The sequence below is a fragment of the Mustela nivalis genome (genome assembly GCF_964662115.1).
Source record: "Mustela nivalis genome assembly, chromosome: 3".
Lineage (NCBI taxonomy): Eukaryota > Metazoa > Chordata > Mammalia > Carnivora > Mustelidae > Mustela > Mustela nivalis.
The window spans coordinates 64,510,272-64,528,969 of record NC_139022.1 but is presented as its reverse complement, the minus strand read 5'-3'; the positions used below and the strand labels follow the sequence as shown (position 1 = coordinate 64,528,969).

Here is an 18,698-nt window from a genome sequence, read left to right as displayed (position 1 = left end):
ATAGCAAGTTTTCCAAAAAGTGCTACAGGTAATCAAAGAAAGGGAAAACTGGCTTAGAACAAAGGCTTTAGAGAAGAAATGTCACGTGAAATATTAAGGAAATTAGCAGCTGCTGGATAGATGGACAAAAAGAAAAAGGATATTCTCAATGGAGGGAAGTAAAAATTATAGAGGTTCAAAAGAATACACAATATTCTGGAACTTCAGGAAGCTTTTTGGAGAGTAGCAATTGAGAAGAAAGAGGCATGAGAAGGTCACAAAGATGCCTCTAATGCTAAATAGCTGGACCTATGTCTGATTGAAGGAGGTAAGCCAGGAGAGTGATGTAATCCTTAAAAAGATCCTGGCAGTATTGTGAAAGACAGGAGGAAGGACAAGACTGAGGCACAGGACCAAATCACATGAGACAAAACTGTCTTGACCTAATGGTTTATGGAATTATGGTGACCCGATTCATCATCAATGGTCATTAGGTCTATTACCCAATGGGTCTCAAATTCAGATAGATATTTAGAGACTCCAGGTGCTGATTTATTTTAGAAAACTGTTATCTAGTACAATCTCAATCAAAAATCATGGCAGAAAATTCATAAGAATTCTATCAAGATGTCAAAATATTAATAGCAAGTAGTTCTGGGTAGTGGGGATACAAGTCATGTTTTTCTTCTTGTTCATCATATATTTCAAATTTTCTACACGGCAAAATTAAAAATAAATCCGAGGGGCACCTAGGTGGCTCAGTGGGTTAAGCCTCTGCCTTCGGCTCACGTCATGGTCTCAGGGTCCTGGGATCGAGCCCCGCATCGGGCTCTCTGCTCAGCAGGGAGCCTGCTTCCCTCTCTCCCTCTGCCTGCCTCTCTGCCTACTTGTGATCTCTCTCTCCCTTTCTGTCAAATAAATAAATAAAATCTTTAAAATAAATAAATAAATAAATCCTAGAGCAATTCTTTGAAACTTAAAAGCTAGACCCGGCGTTAACCCTAAAAAGCCAGAGATTCCTTCACCACATAAGTGACCCAAAGCCTCCCTTCACCACCATGGCCCATTATACATAAAATACTTTCTCCTACATTAGAACCTAAACCCATATCCTCTCTGTTTCTGTAACACCCTCTTGTTCTGAATGTCTATCTAAATTCCAACTTCATACCACAAGCTATACTAATTTTGTAAATGAATTATCAAAAGCTCATTATCTGCCCCATACACTGTGACACTCAATCACATCATTTATTGAAAGCCTTTCTAAATCGTTCTCCAGTCTGTTCTTCATGTGGCTTTTTTACAAGAATATTAGAGAAAAATGAGTCCTATTCCAAAACAAATATTCAGACATGACTCATTTATGGGTATCCATGCATATAATTACACCAATGAATTGACCAATTGCAAATTTATGTATATAACCACTACTAGAGAGTTTTCAAATCTATCATCTCAGAAAAAATTTGCCTACCATTAATGAGTTGAATTATGTCCCCTCAAAAATATACTGAAGTCCTAACTTTCAGTACCTCTGAATGTGACCTTATTTGGAAAGACAGTCATTGCAGATGTTCAAACTAAGATGAGGTCATAAGGGTAGGCTCTAATCCAGTATGACTGGTGTGTTTATAAAGGAAAATCTGGACATGGAGACAGAAACACACACACGGAGGTCACCACATGAAGATGAAGGCAGGGATCAGGATGATGCTGCTACAAGACAAGGTACACAAAAGATTCCAATAAACCACAAGCTAGGAGAGAGGCATGAAACAGAGTATCTTCCTCACAGCCACTGGAAGGAACCAATGCTGATGACACCCTGATATTGGACTTCAAGACTCCAGAACTAAACAACAATAAATGTCTGTTGCTTACACTACCCCTTTTGTGGTACTTTGGTACAGCAGCCCTAGCAAAATAATACACCTACTAAGGGAAACCATGATTTTTTTTCCCCTGGAAGTCACTAAAGACAAAAACATTCCGAAGAAAGACTACAAAAAAGAAATAATAAACTTTCTTGCTATTCCTTTTTCAATCTGCCAGCAAGGGTGGTATTTATACCTAAGCCATCCTAGTGTCAAAAAATTTAAGGACAGAGTTTCAACATAAAACAGCATATAATCAAACGGAGAGAATATTATTCTATAGCTACTGAGACATAAAAATACCATGAAATGTATATAGATTTCCTTTGTTTTGTAAAAGAGTTGCTCTGTGCTTTTTTATGTGCCTGTCAGAATACAATCTGACCCTTATAATCAAAAGGTAATATAATCAGTTACTTGATAAGAAGCAGTGAAATCAGCATAGATCAGTCATGGGCTCTGAAGTGACACATACTTCACTTCAAATCCTTGCTGTGTTACTCATCTTCTATGTGACTTGACTGTGCAAGTTACTTAACTACATTTGAGCCTCAAATTCACCAGTAAAATGAGAATTTTACATCTTATATAAACTGATTAAATACTATATATAATATGCCAAGCATACAATAAGAAGGTTTTATCATCTATATAAAAAGTAAAACTCATAAATTAAGGATTTTTTACAATTCTCTAGGGTAGGATAACTATTAGGCAAGCTTATATAAGAACAAAACTCTCCATCATATACACTATATATAAAAATATAGTCTTTGACTAGTTCCTTAAAATACAGGATTTTCAGAATTTTAAAACTATTTGTTAAAATTCAGAACACAGGATGTCTAGGTGGCTCAATTGGCCTAGCATCTGCCTTCAGCTCAGGTCATGATCCCTGGGTCCCGGGACTGAGCCCTGCATCCGGCTCCCTGCTCAGTGGAGAGCCTGTTTCTCCCTCTCCCTTCCACTCCCCCTGCTTGTGCGCTTGCTCTCTCTCTCTCTCTCTCTCTCTCTGGCAAAAAAATAAATAAAATCATTTAAAAATTTTAAAAATCCAAAACACATTTAAACATATTAGTATATGTTTAATATACTAATAATATAAATATAAATAATATAAATATGATCTTGGTGACTTTTGGTTCTGTCACAAATATCAGTTGGTATGTTGCTTTCAAAGCTCTATAATATCACTCCCTTATTCTTTCAGATCACTAAGTTCCAGCCAGTCCAAAACAACTACCTTTACAACTTAGACTGACATGAGACTGAATCTAATAGTATAGCATAATACAATGTAATCTTCTACCAGGTATTACTGATGTTTTGGTCTTTTTTAAAATATAAATCTTATAAAATACACATCTCAAAAATGTAACTAAATAAAAACAACTGAATACATTTTGGAATTTGTGTATTTATTTTGAGAAATGTATAATGTATAAATAATGCAAAACCCAATCAATCTCCAAAATTCAAAAGGACCTTGTTACCTCATGTGAATACTCTACACAAATATAAATTATACTTTGACTTTTATTGCAATAATAATAAACTGAAACTTACATCTGCATCTATATATAGTGAGATAAAAGAAGCTACATAACTAAGTCCAAAAAAACTATAAATATTATATGGAGAATAGGGGTATTTTTGTTCATCCTTTTTCAAAAACAGCTATCTACCTTGGTCAAATGTGTTAGCAAATATATCAACAACCCGCTTCTCCTTGTTTGACAGGCAAATAGTAATTATTCTCAGCATCTTTTAATAAGCTTTGGTGAGCTATAAAAACATGCTCATGTGTAATGCTATAAAAAAAGGTTCAAAAAAAAAGGTTCAGGGGCGCCTGGGTGGTTCAGTGGTTTGGGCTGCTGCCTTCGGCTCGGGTCATGATCTCAGGGTCCTGGGATCGAGCCCCGCATCGGGCTCCCTGCAGCGCAGGAAGCCTGCTTCTCTCTCTCTCTCTCTCTCTCTCTCTGCCTGCCTCTCTGCCTACTTGTGATCTCTCTGTCAAATAAATAAATAAAATCCTTTAAAAAAAAAAAGGTTCAGTGCTAAAATTCAATGATCTTACCATCAAGGGTAAAGGGGAGTCAAGACCAAACACAGCTATTTTTCTAAATATTTTTGAAAACATGTTGGTCTTCATACTTAGTTTAATTCCTAACTTTAAGTTAAATGTACTTTGTTAGTTAAATTTTTAAAAAATGAACGTGCTTCTTGCTAAAAAGCAGCACAAAGGGGCACCTGGGTGGCTGAGTTGGTTAAGGCTCAGGTCATAATCCTGTAGTCCCCGGATCGAATCCCGGCATGAGGCTCCCTGCTCAGCAGGGAGTCTGTGTCTCCCTCTGACTCTCCTGCTTCTCATGTTCTCTCTCTCTCTATCTCTCTCTCTCTCTCATTCTAATAAATAAATAAAATCTTTAAAAAAAAAAAAAAAGGCAGCACAAAGTCTGCTTTTCAGAAACAGGCAATTAATTTTTTATTTAGAGAGAGATAATTAGATTGGCATACTTAAACAAGATTGAGTACTAGGAAAAATTCTTAGATCTTATACTTTTAAAAAACCAAACTATTTAGGGGCACCTGGGTGGCTTGATCCATTAGGCGTCTACCTTTGGCTCATGATTCCAGGATCCTGGGACGGAGCCCCACATCAGGCTCCCTGCTCAAAAGGGAGTCTGCTTTTCCCTCTCCCACTGCTCCCCCCGCCAGCCCCTAAAGCTCATGCTCTCTCACTCCCTCTCTCTCAAATAAACAAAATCTTTAAAAAAAAAAAAAACTGATTTAAAGTTAGTAAATGCCACATCCAATTTATTCAAGATACTACATTAATATTATTTTGGTGACCCTAAGTTACAATTTTTTAAAAGATTTTATTTATTTATTTGAGAGAGCAAGAGTGAGAAAGCACAGCCAAAGGGAATGGCAGAGGGAGAAGCAGATTCCCCACTGAGCAGGGAACTTGACATGGGGCTCTATCCCAGAACCCTAGGATCATGACCTGAGCCAAAGGCAGACACTTAACTGGCTAGGCCACCCAGGCACCCCAATCCCAAATTACAATTCTAAGAATTTTTTCAAAAGGTAAATAACAGCAATGGAAAACTAAATATATTTTCTTTTCCTCTTAAAGTCTTCTTGTAGGAATATTTTAAAAATCACAAATATATTATATTAGGAAAATATAATCTGTTAAATTATGGGCAAAAGACCATATAAATAATTATTCCCCTGAAGGCCAATGACTATCCTTTTACCTACCTCATATGCAGTAAGCATGACAATAACTCAATAAATAGATGTTAACTATCTATACCTCAAGAACAATAAGCACAACAGTAACAAAATTCTCATAAGAATCAAATAATAAGAAAATCCTAAACAGCTGGGATTTCAAAACAGGCCATGAACAAAGTTTTACAACATGTAAATCTAACATCAGTAGAGGAAAATTCTACCCTTTTACCCCCTGAAAAATACATCATGAAATTATGTATTGGCTGTGTCAACAGAAAATACATAGCCAACACTAGTTTTGAAATAATCTCCACTTGGTCTGAAGTGAAGTCATTAGGGACTGAGTAGAAACAATGCAGACATTTAAGCACCTATAATCCTGGTAATATATATGGCAAAAAAAAAAATACACTACACAAACAAACACACACACACTTTTTTAACCATATTCAGATGTTGTTGTAAATAACACATCACCTTTCTTAAAAGAGATGATATATAACTAAGAGAGTAAAATAATATATATAGGCTATATATTGTTGTCTCTCATTGAGGTCTCTCTGCTTTTAACATTGCTGGTTTGGTGGTTAAGATTCCATATTCTCACCAATACAGTCCAAATTCATATTACAGACAGAGAAAATAAGTTAGTTAGGGGCTAATTTCCCCTACCCACACCTTTCCTATTGAGTTTCATCTACTTGCTAAAGCAACAAGGGGAAATTTAAAATTCCTCATATTACACATTACAGATGTTCACCAGAACTTTCAACTAGACAAGAAATGCCTTTGAAATATTTACACATAAGCAGGCAGGCAGACAAACACACAGACACAAACACACACAGCTTTGTCTCCAGACAGAAATGTTATAGAAATTAAAGAAATCATATCTAGTGAGTATTAGCAAATAAAGCAATGTTAAATAAAAGGTGTACTGAATGTTGGTGTCTGATTACACTGGGTCTCTCCTCCCCACACTAATATGCTAGGGAAAATTTCCTACCAGAAGCTGCTGAATACGTAAGATAATTGACCTAAAATAGAGAAAAATGTGTTACCTGGGTTGCTTGTTAAAACACAACTATCTTGAGAATATTTATGGCACTGACAAAGCTACTATTAGTAGCTTCATCTTTCCTTAAAAGAATGATTACTACTACCACAAGTTTCCTAGTATATATTTATAGAAGGAAGCAAATAATTTATTAAATGAAGTTTTTGGTTTTGAGGCAACAAACTTGGGAAAAGATAGTTTTACAATAGGATACATTAACTCCATCTCTAGTTATATTGATATTTTTTCATAGGAGAGGCATGGCACTGTGTGAATATTATGACTCAAGCTTACTCATCTCAACTAAGAATGAATTCAATTTGTTAGAGTAAAAACCTGAAAGAGAACCTACATGCATGTAATTCTAGGTTGCCATTTTTAGAATAGGGTTTTTCTCCAAAGAGATTTTAAAAACATGTTTCCACATTATTCTATTTGTGCTATTCTCATTTCAGTGCTCTGGTAAGTTGGTTGCTAAATAGAAACAAGAAACAAACTCATTCTCAAATAGAAAGTCACATGTGATTTGACCATAGTATAAGTTACAAAAAAAATTTTTTTGTCAAAATCTTGACTGCCAAAATATATTGAATAGATACACGTACATGTAAAGAGACACTCAAATTTGTGTCCATCCCTATTGTCCTGTTCCAGTTACCATGAGAGATCAGAAAACTGATCACATGGTAAGAAACCTATAGAAAGCGTCATTGTACCAAACTGCCATTTTTTCCAGGAAAGTGCAGAAAATAAAGAAGAAAATTACAGGCTCTGCAGGACACATACAGTCTTCTCATTCTATAATAGCTTTCAGGCTGATAAGCCTACAATGTTTTTCCCTACAGAAAAAAAAAATATTCTAAGAGAAAAGTCTCTCTGGCATACACAATCACAAAGTTATACAAGCCTGTAGATGGTCTTTAATTACAAGCTACCACAGTGGTCACTCAGCCAGTACTCAAAGATGACAATGTGGACTGAAGAAAAGAGTGCTTTGAACCAAAGTCAGGAGAACTGAGCTTTATTCTTAGCTCTGGATTTACTATATGGTCTTGGGTAAGTTACTTAAACTTCTCTGAGTCTTTGTCTTCTTTTTGTTCTATTTTATTTCATATGGAAAATAAGAGGTTATCAAAAAACTTTAATTACGGCTAAAGGACATCAAAGAACATGTGGATCTATATACAACTTCACAGATGAGGACAGTAAAGCAGAGAAACATAACCACTGACAGGTGATTAGATAAAAAAAAAGTTTCCAACAGTCTTCAGGTCCAACACTTAAAAATTTATCTAATGGGGCGCCTGGGTGGCTCAGTGGCTTAAGCCGCTGCCTTCGGCTCAGGTCATGATCTCAGGGTCCTGGGATCGAGTCCTGCATTGGGCTCTCTGCTCAGCAGGGAGCCTGCTTCCTCCTCTCTCTCTCTGCCTGCCTCTCTGCCTACTTGTAATCTCTCTCTGTCAAATAAATAAATAAAATCTTAAAAAAAATAAAATAAAAAAAAATAAAAGGACAAATCACTATGTTAAGCTTTTTGACATGTTAGAGAAAATACATAAAAGGCAAAAAAGATAATCACCAAATTTAGGATGCTGATTATCTTTTCAAAAAGCCTTAAGGGTGGGTGCCTATGTGGCTGGGTCGGTCAAGCATCTGTCTTCCGCTCAGGTCATGATCCTGGGAGGACTGCTGGGATAGAGCTACATGTCAAGCCCCACAATGGACTCCCTGCTTAGTGGAGAGCCTGCTTCTCCCTCTCCCTCTGCCATCCCCCCACCTCACTTGCCCTCTGCGGCTTTATCTCTCTGTCAAATAAATAAGTAAAATATTAAAAACAGAAAAAGAAGAAGAAGAAGAAGAGAAAGAAGAGGTTGTCATCCTAAGGGAATATGATCAAGAAGAGGTTCAGTTGCACTGGTAACATTTTATTTCTCAAACTGAGTCCTGAGTACAAAACTGTTTGTTTTTCTTTATATAGCACATTTTGTCTGAAATACTTTCTGATCATTTTTTAAGTAACCATTAAAACATCTTTAACCAAAAACTGAATGAAATAAATGAAAACATTTCTTGGGAACATTAAAGGTCAATGGAAATAGTGCATGGGTTTCAAACATCCTCCTGATGAGCTTAAAAGGTAAATCACTGTGATCCCCCAATATATGGGGAAAAAAAGAGTGCTAGGCTGTAAATGTTTATATAGGTGTTAGCATACACACACACACACACACACACACACACACACATACACACACACACACAACTCTTTCCAATTTCCAGCTTGGTAAAACATTAAAAGTACACAAACAGCACAAAAAAACAAAACGAATTCTATTATTAGCAGCATGATTAAGCCACTTAAGAATACTGAGGTACCTAATAATTTGTACTCTAAACATCTGCCTAAGAAAACTACTTTCAAGAGTCACATCTGATAGCCTAGAGTATAATCCTCAGGGTTCTTTGTTTGTTTATACTGAGACTGCAGTGATTTACCTAAAGTAACCAGAGGCCTTTGTAAACCTCTACACAGAACCTACCTGTAAAAACTAAGTGTCTCTGAAATCTCCGAAATTTTCCAACAAGAAAGTATAGGTCATTCAGCAAAATATATTTACTGTATACTACCATAAAAGCTATTTAATTGTTATCATTATGATGCAGATATATAATGGAAACAGATGTTCCTTTTTCCTTTCAGCAAAGCACAGGAAAAGCATAAACTTGCTGATATTGCATGGACTACTATCATAGCACAATAGAGGAAAAAAGACATTAGCACATGACAATATTAGTTTTTACTACACAACTAATTGCATAAAAAGTATAACTTGAGATCATTAAATCAATATAATTTTCAGCACTACAGAAGGGAAACAAATAGATTGTATAACCAGCCTATTTCACATCTGCAGATGAGAAAATACTTCTGAGAGACTAAGTACATGCAAAATGCTGCCACTGCTTTCAGAAGACAAGGAAAGAGTGTTGTTCTGTTTTCTTTGCTCGTGTAACATAAATTAGAATGCTGCTGCCTCTACACAGAAATTTTTTAAACAGTACCAGTATAAACTGGAAGAACCTTTGCGGAAAACAATCTGGCAATCAATATCAAGAACCTTAAAAAAAGTCTATACCCTCCCAAGTAAATTCTTTTGTAATAATATATTATAAGGAAATAACCAGAGGGATGAGTAAGATTTATTTAAAATGTCATTCATCATAACTTTATTTACAATAATGGAAAATTAGAAATCTAACTCTCCAATGGTAGAACAATGAGTAACTAAAATATACATGTTAAAACATTAGTCAAAATAAATGACTTCAATAATAATTTTAATTATACAGGAAATTTTTCACTGTATAATGTCAACTGAAAAAAGCAGGATACAAAGTGGTATCTATCTATATATGTATAAGCAAAACATGTAAATGCTTGGAGGAAAAAGCAGAAATATGTACAAAATGTCATTTTTAACTTTTTTAAGTTATTATGAGCGGACACCAGTCTTTTAATCACAAAGCTATATTTTTATCAAACAGTTAAACAATTCTCTTTCTGTGCTCTAATACTCTATGTCCTTCTCCAAGGTTTCTAAAAATCTTTGCATCAAATAATCCTATACATATTTACTAATAAACTGATTTAAAGTTATGTTGCCATATTATTTGATCCTAAAATCTGGCATACAAAGAAAAGTGTCTGTCAATCTCATAAACACATTTTTTTTCTGAGTTAAATAAGATACTTACAAATTTGAGAAAATTTTTGTGGTAAAAATATTATAAATACTTACTTAGGAACTATTAATATGAAGTGTTTTAAGTCACCAAGTCAAAGAAATTTTTCAATTAAAACTATTTCTAAACCAGATAAAGTAGCCTATTAATTGCTCTTCCCAATATGCCAATAAAAAGTTTGCCAAAGTTCTTATTAGGATTCCTGGTTTCATGATTCTATTTTTACAAAAAAGAGCTGATTTGTCTTAGGCTATTACTGTCTATTACTTCTAGAAGTCTTGAGGAAAGGTGGGAAGCAGCAAATTCTGGCAATCTGCCTAAAGAGAAATCAATGAAACAAATTAATCCTTTGCAGGCTGCAATGACACAGTAATCCATCATTCAGAGCTGCTTTTATATACCAAATCAGAGAGCAGAGGAAAGAGCCCTGGGGGACATCACAGACAACAACTTACACCAACACTGGGAAAATACTGAGGAATCAGTTTATTTAAAGAGGATAGATTTCAGTTGATTGCCTATTTTGTCAAATAAAGATTTTTTTCTTTCACAGCATAGTGAACCCAAGGCCCAATGACTTTATCTTCAGAATTTAGTACCACAAATATGCTAGCTGACATCAAAAGGGGATGAATGTTTTTAAATAATTAGCATCATTAATCAGTATAAACAAATACCTGGCTAGAGTAATATTACTTTTTCCATTAAAATTCCAGGTGTTAAACACATTCCTCGTTTTCAGTAGGGACTAACTCTAAAATTCAGCCACTAATCTACAACTTAATTGACCAATTCCTGGTAAACCGCATGTGAAGTATTTTTTTTACACATAACATGGAACCATTCACAATATATGTAACTTTCTAAGTATTCTGTTAAGTTTAAAGACTTGCAAATTTTAATTTCATCTCCAGCCACAGAAGCACCAACAGCAAATCAGACTATAAATAACTTGTTTTGAAATAATAAAGTTCTTTAGCTTTTAATATCATCGACAATGCTGAAAGATAAAATCAAGTGGTTTCTTTTCAAAAAATAAACTTATATCAAAGTACAGCAATACATTCACACAGAGTATGTTTATTTACACATACAAAAGAACATCTAAATTCACTCATGCCTATGTAGAAACTTACACACCTGAATATGTCTTACTAGAGTAATGCATTCTGAGTGGAATTATAATCCCTAGATGAAAACTAAGGACAAGAACGATAAAGCCACAATATTTTACTATTGTTAAACATGTATCATTTTTGTGGTTAAATGTGAGATGTGAAAGAAAAGAATTTCCAAGAAATATACAAAACAAAACCAAAAAACCTGTCACAATGGTCCCTGAAATGTTAGAACCCAGAATACCTAATCACAGATGCAAAATAGAAAAAGGTTAAATAAATGCTACCTCGTCAGTTTTTGAGTGGCATCTTCGATTCTGCAGTCCAAGGCCATATGATTGCAATTCTTGGCCATGCTGATACATTTTTAATTCAATACATGGATCTAGTATTTATTGATTTAATAAGGTTAGGATATTACATTGTTGCTGCTACTGATGAACTGTCAGCAATTCAATCTAGTAAAATCTTACAAAGGAATATATATTTTAGGGGAAAGAGAGACAATAGCTATGTAAATGTAATCCCTGCACTACATATGGCAGTGGCAAGAGCAAAGCCCCTTCCTTCCCAGTCTGCTTTGAGCTCCAGACATTTGCTTTTACTAAAGATGTTGGCCGCCAACTGACTGTCGTTACTGTGAAGAGACTGCAGCAAAGCCTTGCAGGTACACCTTCAAAATTAGGAAAAGTGATGATTTATCTCCCAGTTTTCACCCTCTGGCCTCTCCTCATAGGTTCTGAGGCATGTACACATGCAAGAACATACACATGCATGCACACACACACACACACACACCCGAAGACCTGAGCCCTTACCTTGTCACCTAACAGACCTTAAAGGAGCCTTCAGTGATTTTTCTCTCTGGACCCTAACACTGTCTACAGCTTCATTAGAAGGCAGGTGTACATAAAAGAAGGGAGAAAACACTTTCTCAAAAGCAGCTCTGCCAAAATACAACCAAAGGAGACAGGCTTTAAAGGCTATCTGAAAGTAAGGAGGTATTACAAGATCCAGAATCAGAAAAAAGGAGAAAAATCCACCAAAGTTGCTGAAACACTTGGGGACTATTAGAAAGCTTTTTGCACCGCTGTGCTACCCTGCTTGTGGGCTTATTTTCCCAACGTAGACACCTGGGAAGCATGTTGTCCTCCAGCTTTTCCCTGACTTTGAAGAAATGGATAATCTAAGGAGTGGTGCTGCTGCTGGGGTCAGTAAAACTATGCTAATTGGTGAACCTAATTGCTTCAAGCAGTCCTGCCTCTAAACAGGGAGAACAGAGTTGATGGAGTCAGTCTGTTCCTAATAAAATGAAGAAGCACTGAATTAAATTCCCAAGGAAGGCACTATAAAAGTTTCCACAGTGTAACCAAATGACTTCACCTATGCTATTACCCCTAAGATGACATCTTTGAAAGAAAGCAGAGCCCAGTCAGGCTCCATATTCATAAATTGGCGGAGCTTAGGCCAGTGAATCTGGATTGATTTAAAAAGGCTTTTTCATCCTTCCAATCAAATGAAGTCACTGTTAATTAGATACTTTCTGTTAACAATGTCACTCTTCTCCACATTACCTGCTCACACTCGCAGCGCCTCTAGTGCAACATCTGGAGCACCAGTTCCCCTGCAATCAGTCCTCACAGGTTTGGCTGGACGGTGGTGGTATTTCCGTTTCTCAATCCCTGTCTGAAGGAACATACTATTCAGCGCATTGATGGCAAGATACATACCAACTCTCTAATTTGCGAGATTATAAAACAATCCCTAGGAAAGCTCTCCAGATACGGTTCCCCAAAGTTGTTGTGTTTTGTTTTTGTTTTTGTTTTAAAGAACTACACAACGCTTTTTCCGTACAGTTCCCGCCTTGTAGTAGCTGTTTTCAAAAATACCAAAGGCCACAAAGTTAACTCCCATTGACTTTTCAGCTTTTTAAGGCCGAGCTCCTCCTTAAACTAGAAAACCGGGTTTGAGGTGTCCTAGCCGCGCCCCGAGCATCTCTCCTTACCCCTCTCAGCCCAACACCTGAAGAGGACTAGGTGCCCAAGGCAGGGCCGGCTGTCAGACAGCCGCGGAGCCCCGGAACACGGCAAAGGCTCAGGGCGCTCGAGGCAGGGAAGGGCAAAAAAAGGCGTAATGGGGACGACTGCCAAGGCGGTCTCTTTCGACGGTGAGTCTCTGAACTTCACAAAGTTGGGCCCAAAGCCGGCTCACACTCCCTCTGGCCCATCCCAAGAAGTGGGCTGCGCCGACCCCGGGATACGAACTGCCAGCGCCGACCGAGGGCGTGGGCCTGGGGTTCCGAAGCCTGCGTGCGCCTCGCCGGTCGAGCCTGGTTTCCTTTCTCAAATCTTATCCCGCGCAGGCCCAGGACTTTGTCACTCCGGCCAGCTCCGGGGGTAAGGCCCTTTAGCACGGGCGAGAGCGCGACCCCTGCCCTACCGCGAGGTCCTGGCGCGCAGATCCCACGAACCGGGACCCTCGCGGCGCGGAGCGACACATTTGCGTCGAACGGCCGGAAGCCAATCCTGCGAGCGAGGCTTCGTGCCCGGATGTGGGCCTCGCTTCCGGGAACTGCTCCGGCCGCGCGGGTAGTCAGGGCCAGGGATCCCGGGCTTCGAGGGAGGCAGTGGGAGGGGCCCCGGGGCCCCGGGGGCCACCAGGGAGCCAGGTTCGCCGAGGGCAGGATTCGTTCGCAAGGGAGAGCCCTTGTGGGGTGAGAAAATGTGAGGAGACACACGGGAGTAAGGGCCCTTGACTGAGACGTGCATGGCGCGGCCTTGGGCCGTAAGCCTCCTGGCCGCCCTCAGGGCCCACACCGCTCAGGGCCCACCCTGATCCTAGGGCTTGGGCCGACAAGAGGCCGCCAAGAGGCCGCCACAGGCAATTCACGACCCTGGCAGTCCAGAAGCAGCAGGCCTTCAGGAAAGCCTCAGGGACTTGCCGCCTGATCCTGGGCAGGGAGCTCCTGAGCGAGGGTGGCCGACCGGGGCGTGAACCTGCACCCGGGACCCTGCCCCTGGCTCTGAGGCGCCCAAGGATCTTGGACACCACGGCCTTGGAGTCCTCCCCTGCTCGGGAAGACGGAAGGGCGAGGGTTGGGGGATCCACAGCCAAGCGACAGTGAGCCTTCGCTTCCTAGACCTCACAGAGGGCAGAGCTACACCGGATGAGGGTAGACAGTCACGGTGGAAGGACAGAACCATAACGAGACAGGCACACTCTGGGAGTTGGGACTCTTAATTACATTTCTTCAAATCTTTGACCCCAGAGCTTCGTCGGTGACAACGTACGCCTTCTCCGCAAGAGGGTTTGGGGAAATTAACTTTCCTGGGACTCTTTCATCCCTCCTATGTGGGCTCAGGGAGGAAGGCAGACAATAGCAGTCGCCGAAACACCTGCGATCTCTCAATATAATGAAATCTGGACAATAATTGGAGTTGTTTCTCCTTCCGATTCCAGAGGGAGCTCAAACCTGCAGCATCAAGGTTATCCTTCTCCAAAGAGTAAAACAAGATACTCGCAAAATCTGCTAGGGGCACAGCCGCCCGCACCTGAAGGGCGTTCCCCCTCGCAAACGGAAAGGGCGATCTGATTTTTTTTATTTTTATTTATTTATTTATTTATTTTTTTTCATGCGCCTAGAGGGAACCTAAGTTGGCTGGCTCTGTGTAATACAATCCTTTGACCCTCTGGAGATTAAACTAGAACTGAGCAAAGAGAAAAGCAAGGTGCTGGGGAGAGAGTGGTGGGCAGAAGTCTGGTAAAGGTGCTAAGCAAGAACTGCTCTGACCCGGCGGCGGGACCCAGCGCGGCTAAGTCCCGGGACACCCGACCCCAGGGCTCTGGGCAAACCCGGCAAAAATATGGCCACGTGCTTTGGCTCTGCGGTTTGGAGCCACACACACACACACAGCGGCATTTGTCTTTTTCTCTTGGTCCTGGGGTCCCTCTCAGGTGGTTCTGACAGCGGAACCACGAGTAACCCCCGAGCTCGGCCACTCGACCACTTCGCTCATTGCTGAACGAGGAGTAATTCTATAGAGAGGGCAAAACAAACTGCTTGCCCTATGGGGACCCAGTCCCGCGCAGAGGAAGGGCTGATAGAGTGACAGAGCTCAGGGAGTAGCGGCCGAGGCGCTCCTCTCCCACACCCGCCTTTCGGTCCGGTCATTTGTCATCCCGGGCTCTCCCGGCTCCTTGTCACGCCCCGCTCTCTGGGGCCATGCGACAACCCCTTGACAGCCGGAGCTCCGCGCCCTAGTGGCTCCCAGGTGCCCCACCCTGAGAACCGGGGCCCACCCCTTACTGAAGCCTCTAAATACAAACAGCACAAGCGCCGCTTTTCCTGCATCCAGATCCACGCCTTAAATTCCCACCTAGCAATGACTCGCCGATGTTTGGGGTGGTGGTTGTTCTTTTAAAAGTGTGTTAAAGGATCACTGGCGTCTCCCTGTCAGGACATTACGCCTTTATCCCCATCAATTAACCACACCTCCGAGGGTTGCTTTTGAGAACTAAATTGAGCTGCAGAAGTAGGTATACCATTTCAGGCAGATGTTGTCATCGCCCGCAGAGATAAAGAGCCGGCGGGGCCAGCCCCGCAGGTTCAGCAGCTGCCCGAGCGGCGCTGGACCACGCTAAGCACTCGCAGCTGCGGGACTGGAAGCGGGATCCCCACCCTACGTTGCGCTACTGCGTGGAGCCTGGAAGAACCGGGAGGGCCCTAGCTCTCGGACCTCAAGCGTTGTGCACGTCAGGGGGAAGTGTGTCCAGAGTTGTGCCAGGGAAAACGCCGAAATACGAGTCTTGCGTTTTTGCGCAGAGAAGTAAAGTGGAGAATGTTAGCAAAGCCGGAGCTCCCCCGCCGGAAGAGGGGCGTGGAAGACAAGAGGACAAAGTAATGAGTTTGGCTGGCAGCCGTCCTCCGGCAAACCTCAACTCCTCTTCCCGCCATTGTAGCCTCCTTCTTCCTTGTAGCAGACCCCCTTGTGGAGGAAGGCGCGGTGTTGTATAGGGATGCTAGATATGGAAATAGGAAACCCGGGATAGAAACGTCGCATTTAGGACAAAGGGGTTCACTAGGGACCGCCGCGGGCTTCCGCACAGACGTGTTTTTCCACTCTCTCAGCCCCAATCACTCCCCAGGACTTGGGACAAGGCTGTCGCACGCAGCTGGGAGGCCCCGAGGGCTGAAGTTAGGAGGGAATAGGGGACGTGGCCCTCACTGCAGTTGCAGAGCTTTCCTCCCGACAGTGACCACAATAAATTTAGCCAAGGCTAAAGGAGATTAATTTCCCAGCATAATCCAATTAAAAGATTTCTAAAGTAATCTTTTGCGAAAATGAAAAAAAAAAAAAAGTGCGCGGAGAAAGAGGGGACTGGTTCTGACGACAGTGATTTATAACGTCGGCACAGCTGCGCTGGTCCCTGGCTGTCAGGCACACGATTTGACCAGAGCATCCCGTTGGTGCCGCCAGTCCAAACCCTCGCCTTTCTGAAAGACAGCCATCCATCACCCCAACCTGGGCTGGGGTTGCTTACAAGCACCATAGACTTTTTTAAGTGCTATTAGATTTATGGTCTCTTTTTCGACGCCCATCCAGAGTAATTAGCACATATGTTCTAAATAGATGATAGTTTTGTGAGCAATAAAGCAATTACCCATCGTTGGAGCTGACAGTTCCTCCAACTAAACTCCAACCAGCAGCTAATTGGAAAAGTCATTTCAGCTCCATTGTCTGCAATTAGTCCTGCTAAACTACTACACCCCAACTAGCTGGTTTGAGGTTAATTTATTCAGTGTTGTATTTGCAGGAACGAGGCACTGGCACGAAGGGACTTGCCTTTTGCCCCTCCAGACTGCACCCTGGAACTAGAGAAGCAGGTGGGAGTGAGAGGCCAGTATTTTGGGGCCAGAATAATTCCCAGAGGAGGAAGTGCCTGGCTGCTTCAGCTTCAAGGTCAGTGTCCAGTTCGCTGAACAAGGCAGACAGAAAAGCCATTGTTTCTCCTTCTGGGTAGTAAAAAGTGCTCAGTGTGTGTTACCAAAACCTTGGTTAAAAGTAAGCATAGAAGAGGCAACTAGATCCTGAGCTCACCTTTCCTCCCGCACACCCAGTCCTGACCCTGAGCTACCAAACTGTCCTCAATAGATAAATATGGACTCGAACCCACCAAAACAGCAAAATTCAGCGCCCCCAATGAGGAGAGGGAGCTTCCAGTTCTTGGAGTAATTCAGAGAAAGAAAAGACTAGAAAAGTCAGGAAGCCCTGCTCTTGCCTTCAGCATCTCTGAACATGAAGTCACTTCACCCTTGATACTGGGCTTTCTCCTTGACTTTTTCCTTTCTTTCTTTTTTCTTTTCTTTTCCTTCCTTATCCTTTTTCTTCTTTCCCTTCTAAAGTTAAGCCCAATGAATCCAATACTTGTGCACAGTGAGTGGAAAAAATGTGTTAAACGTCAGTTTGACGCCCCACCGGAGCTTCCAAATATTCAGCGGCTGGGATTCTTCTACTTAATTTAATCTTTATTAGACAGGGCGGCTCCTACCCTCCTATTCACCAGGAAACACCAGGAAACGGATCTGTTGGGGTTCAGAACTGAGGACAGTAAAGGAGAGGAGTTAAAGAGGATTAATCCTCTCCCTCCCAACCTCAAACTTTGGAACTTCGATCTCCTATAGACTACGGTAGAGAGGAGGGGTTCAAGGTCCCAGATCTGACAGCGAAGGGTCTCTGCAGTGTGTAACAGGGGGCAGGGAGACTGGCAGGTTGAGATGGGAACTTGTAGCCCTGGTAACCATGTATTCCTTTACAGGAATTTACAGCAAAGTGACCCAGGCTCTGGGAGAAATGTGAATTTTACTGGAAAGAACATAGGGGGAGGCAGGGAGTGCAGAGAGCTTCTTAGGAGGTAAAGTCCAGTGTTTTCAGTCTTAGAAATCAAATGTCCTTTTCTGGGTAGTCATTTATACTTCAGCTGTGAACTGGTTTCTCCTTTTTAAAGCAACTGTAATCCTTAAGGAAGACAAATTAAGTGGTATTTTAGTTAGCATAAAAAACTTAACTAAAATAATTCTAATTTCAAAGCAAATTGCAATCAGTTGTTCAGTTTCAAAGGTTTGGAGGTATGTATCTATAGCAAGAAAAACCTTTAAATTGCCTAATGTCAGGCTCTTGTTTTCCACTTATTTATTGTGTTTTAACCAATTTAATTCCAAGAAAGACTGAAAAGAAAAAATTCTGGGGAGAAATTGAAAGCAATGGTCTTGCTTTACCCCATCTCCTCTCACCTGTCATACAGTCTCTACCCTCTGAAAAGAAATCCTCCCATTAGTGTGACTTCCAGTTAAAAACAGAAAGGAAATAAGATGCTTTCACTAAAAAGCTGTCCATCGAGCTCTCAATTATTTGCTTTCTTTGGGGGGACTTCAATATGACATCTCAGAGTGTGGGGGCAAGAAAAAGTTGAAGGAAGAGTCAGCTGAAAAAATCACCAGGACTTGGTAGAGAATCCTCGTGTGGGTGTGTGAAGGCAAAATAACCACCCAAACCTTTCCCCCAGAGTGTCAAAGAAACTTTTATGTATATATCCATGCACTCTGAAAAATCTTTAAGCACAAGTGTGCAGAAATGTCGTCCTATGTAACCTCAGCTTACTATCCACACACATAGATTCACT

The 18,698-nt window shown here is 40.9% G+C and overlaps 1 protein-coding gene across 6 annotated transcripts in view; it reads right to left on the bottom strand.

Moving 5' to 3' along the window:
* Positions 1-18,698, bottom strand: part of LOC309861221 (uncharacterized protein) — a 535,944-nt gene that overhangs the window by 511,374 nt on the left and 5,872 nt on the right. For all 6 annotated transcript variants that reach the window (XR_014309821.1, XR_014309822.1, XR_014309823.1 and 3 more), the window contains exon 3: positions 12,593-12,700. The gene's annotated coding sequence lies outside the window, so the exon portion shown is untranslated. The remainder of the gene's footprint in view (positions 1-12,592; positions 12,701-18,698) is intronic.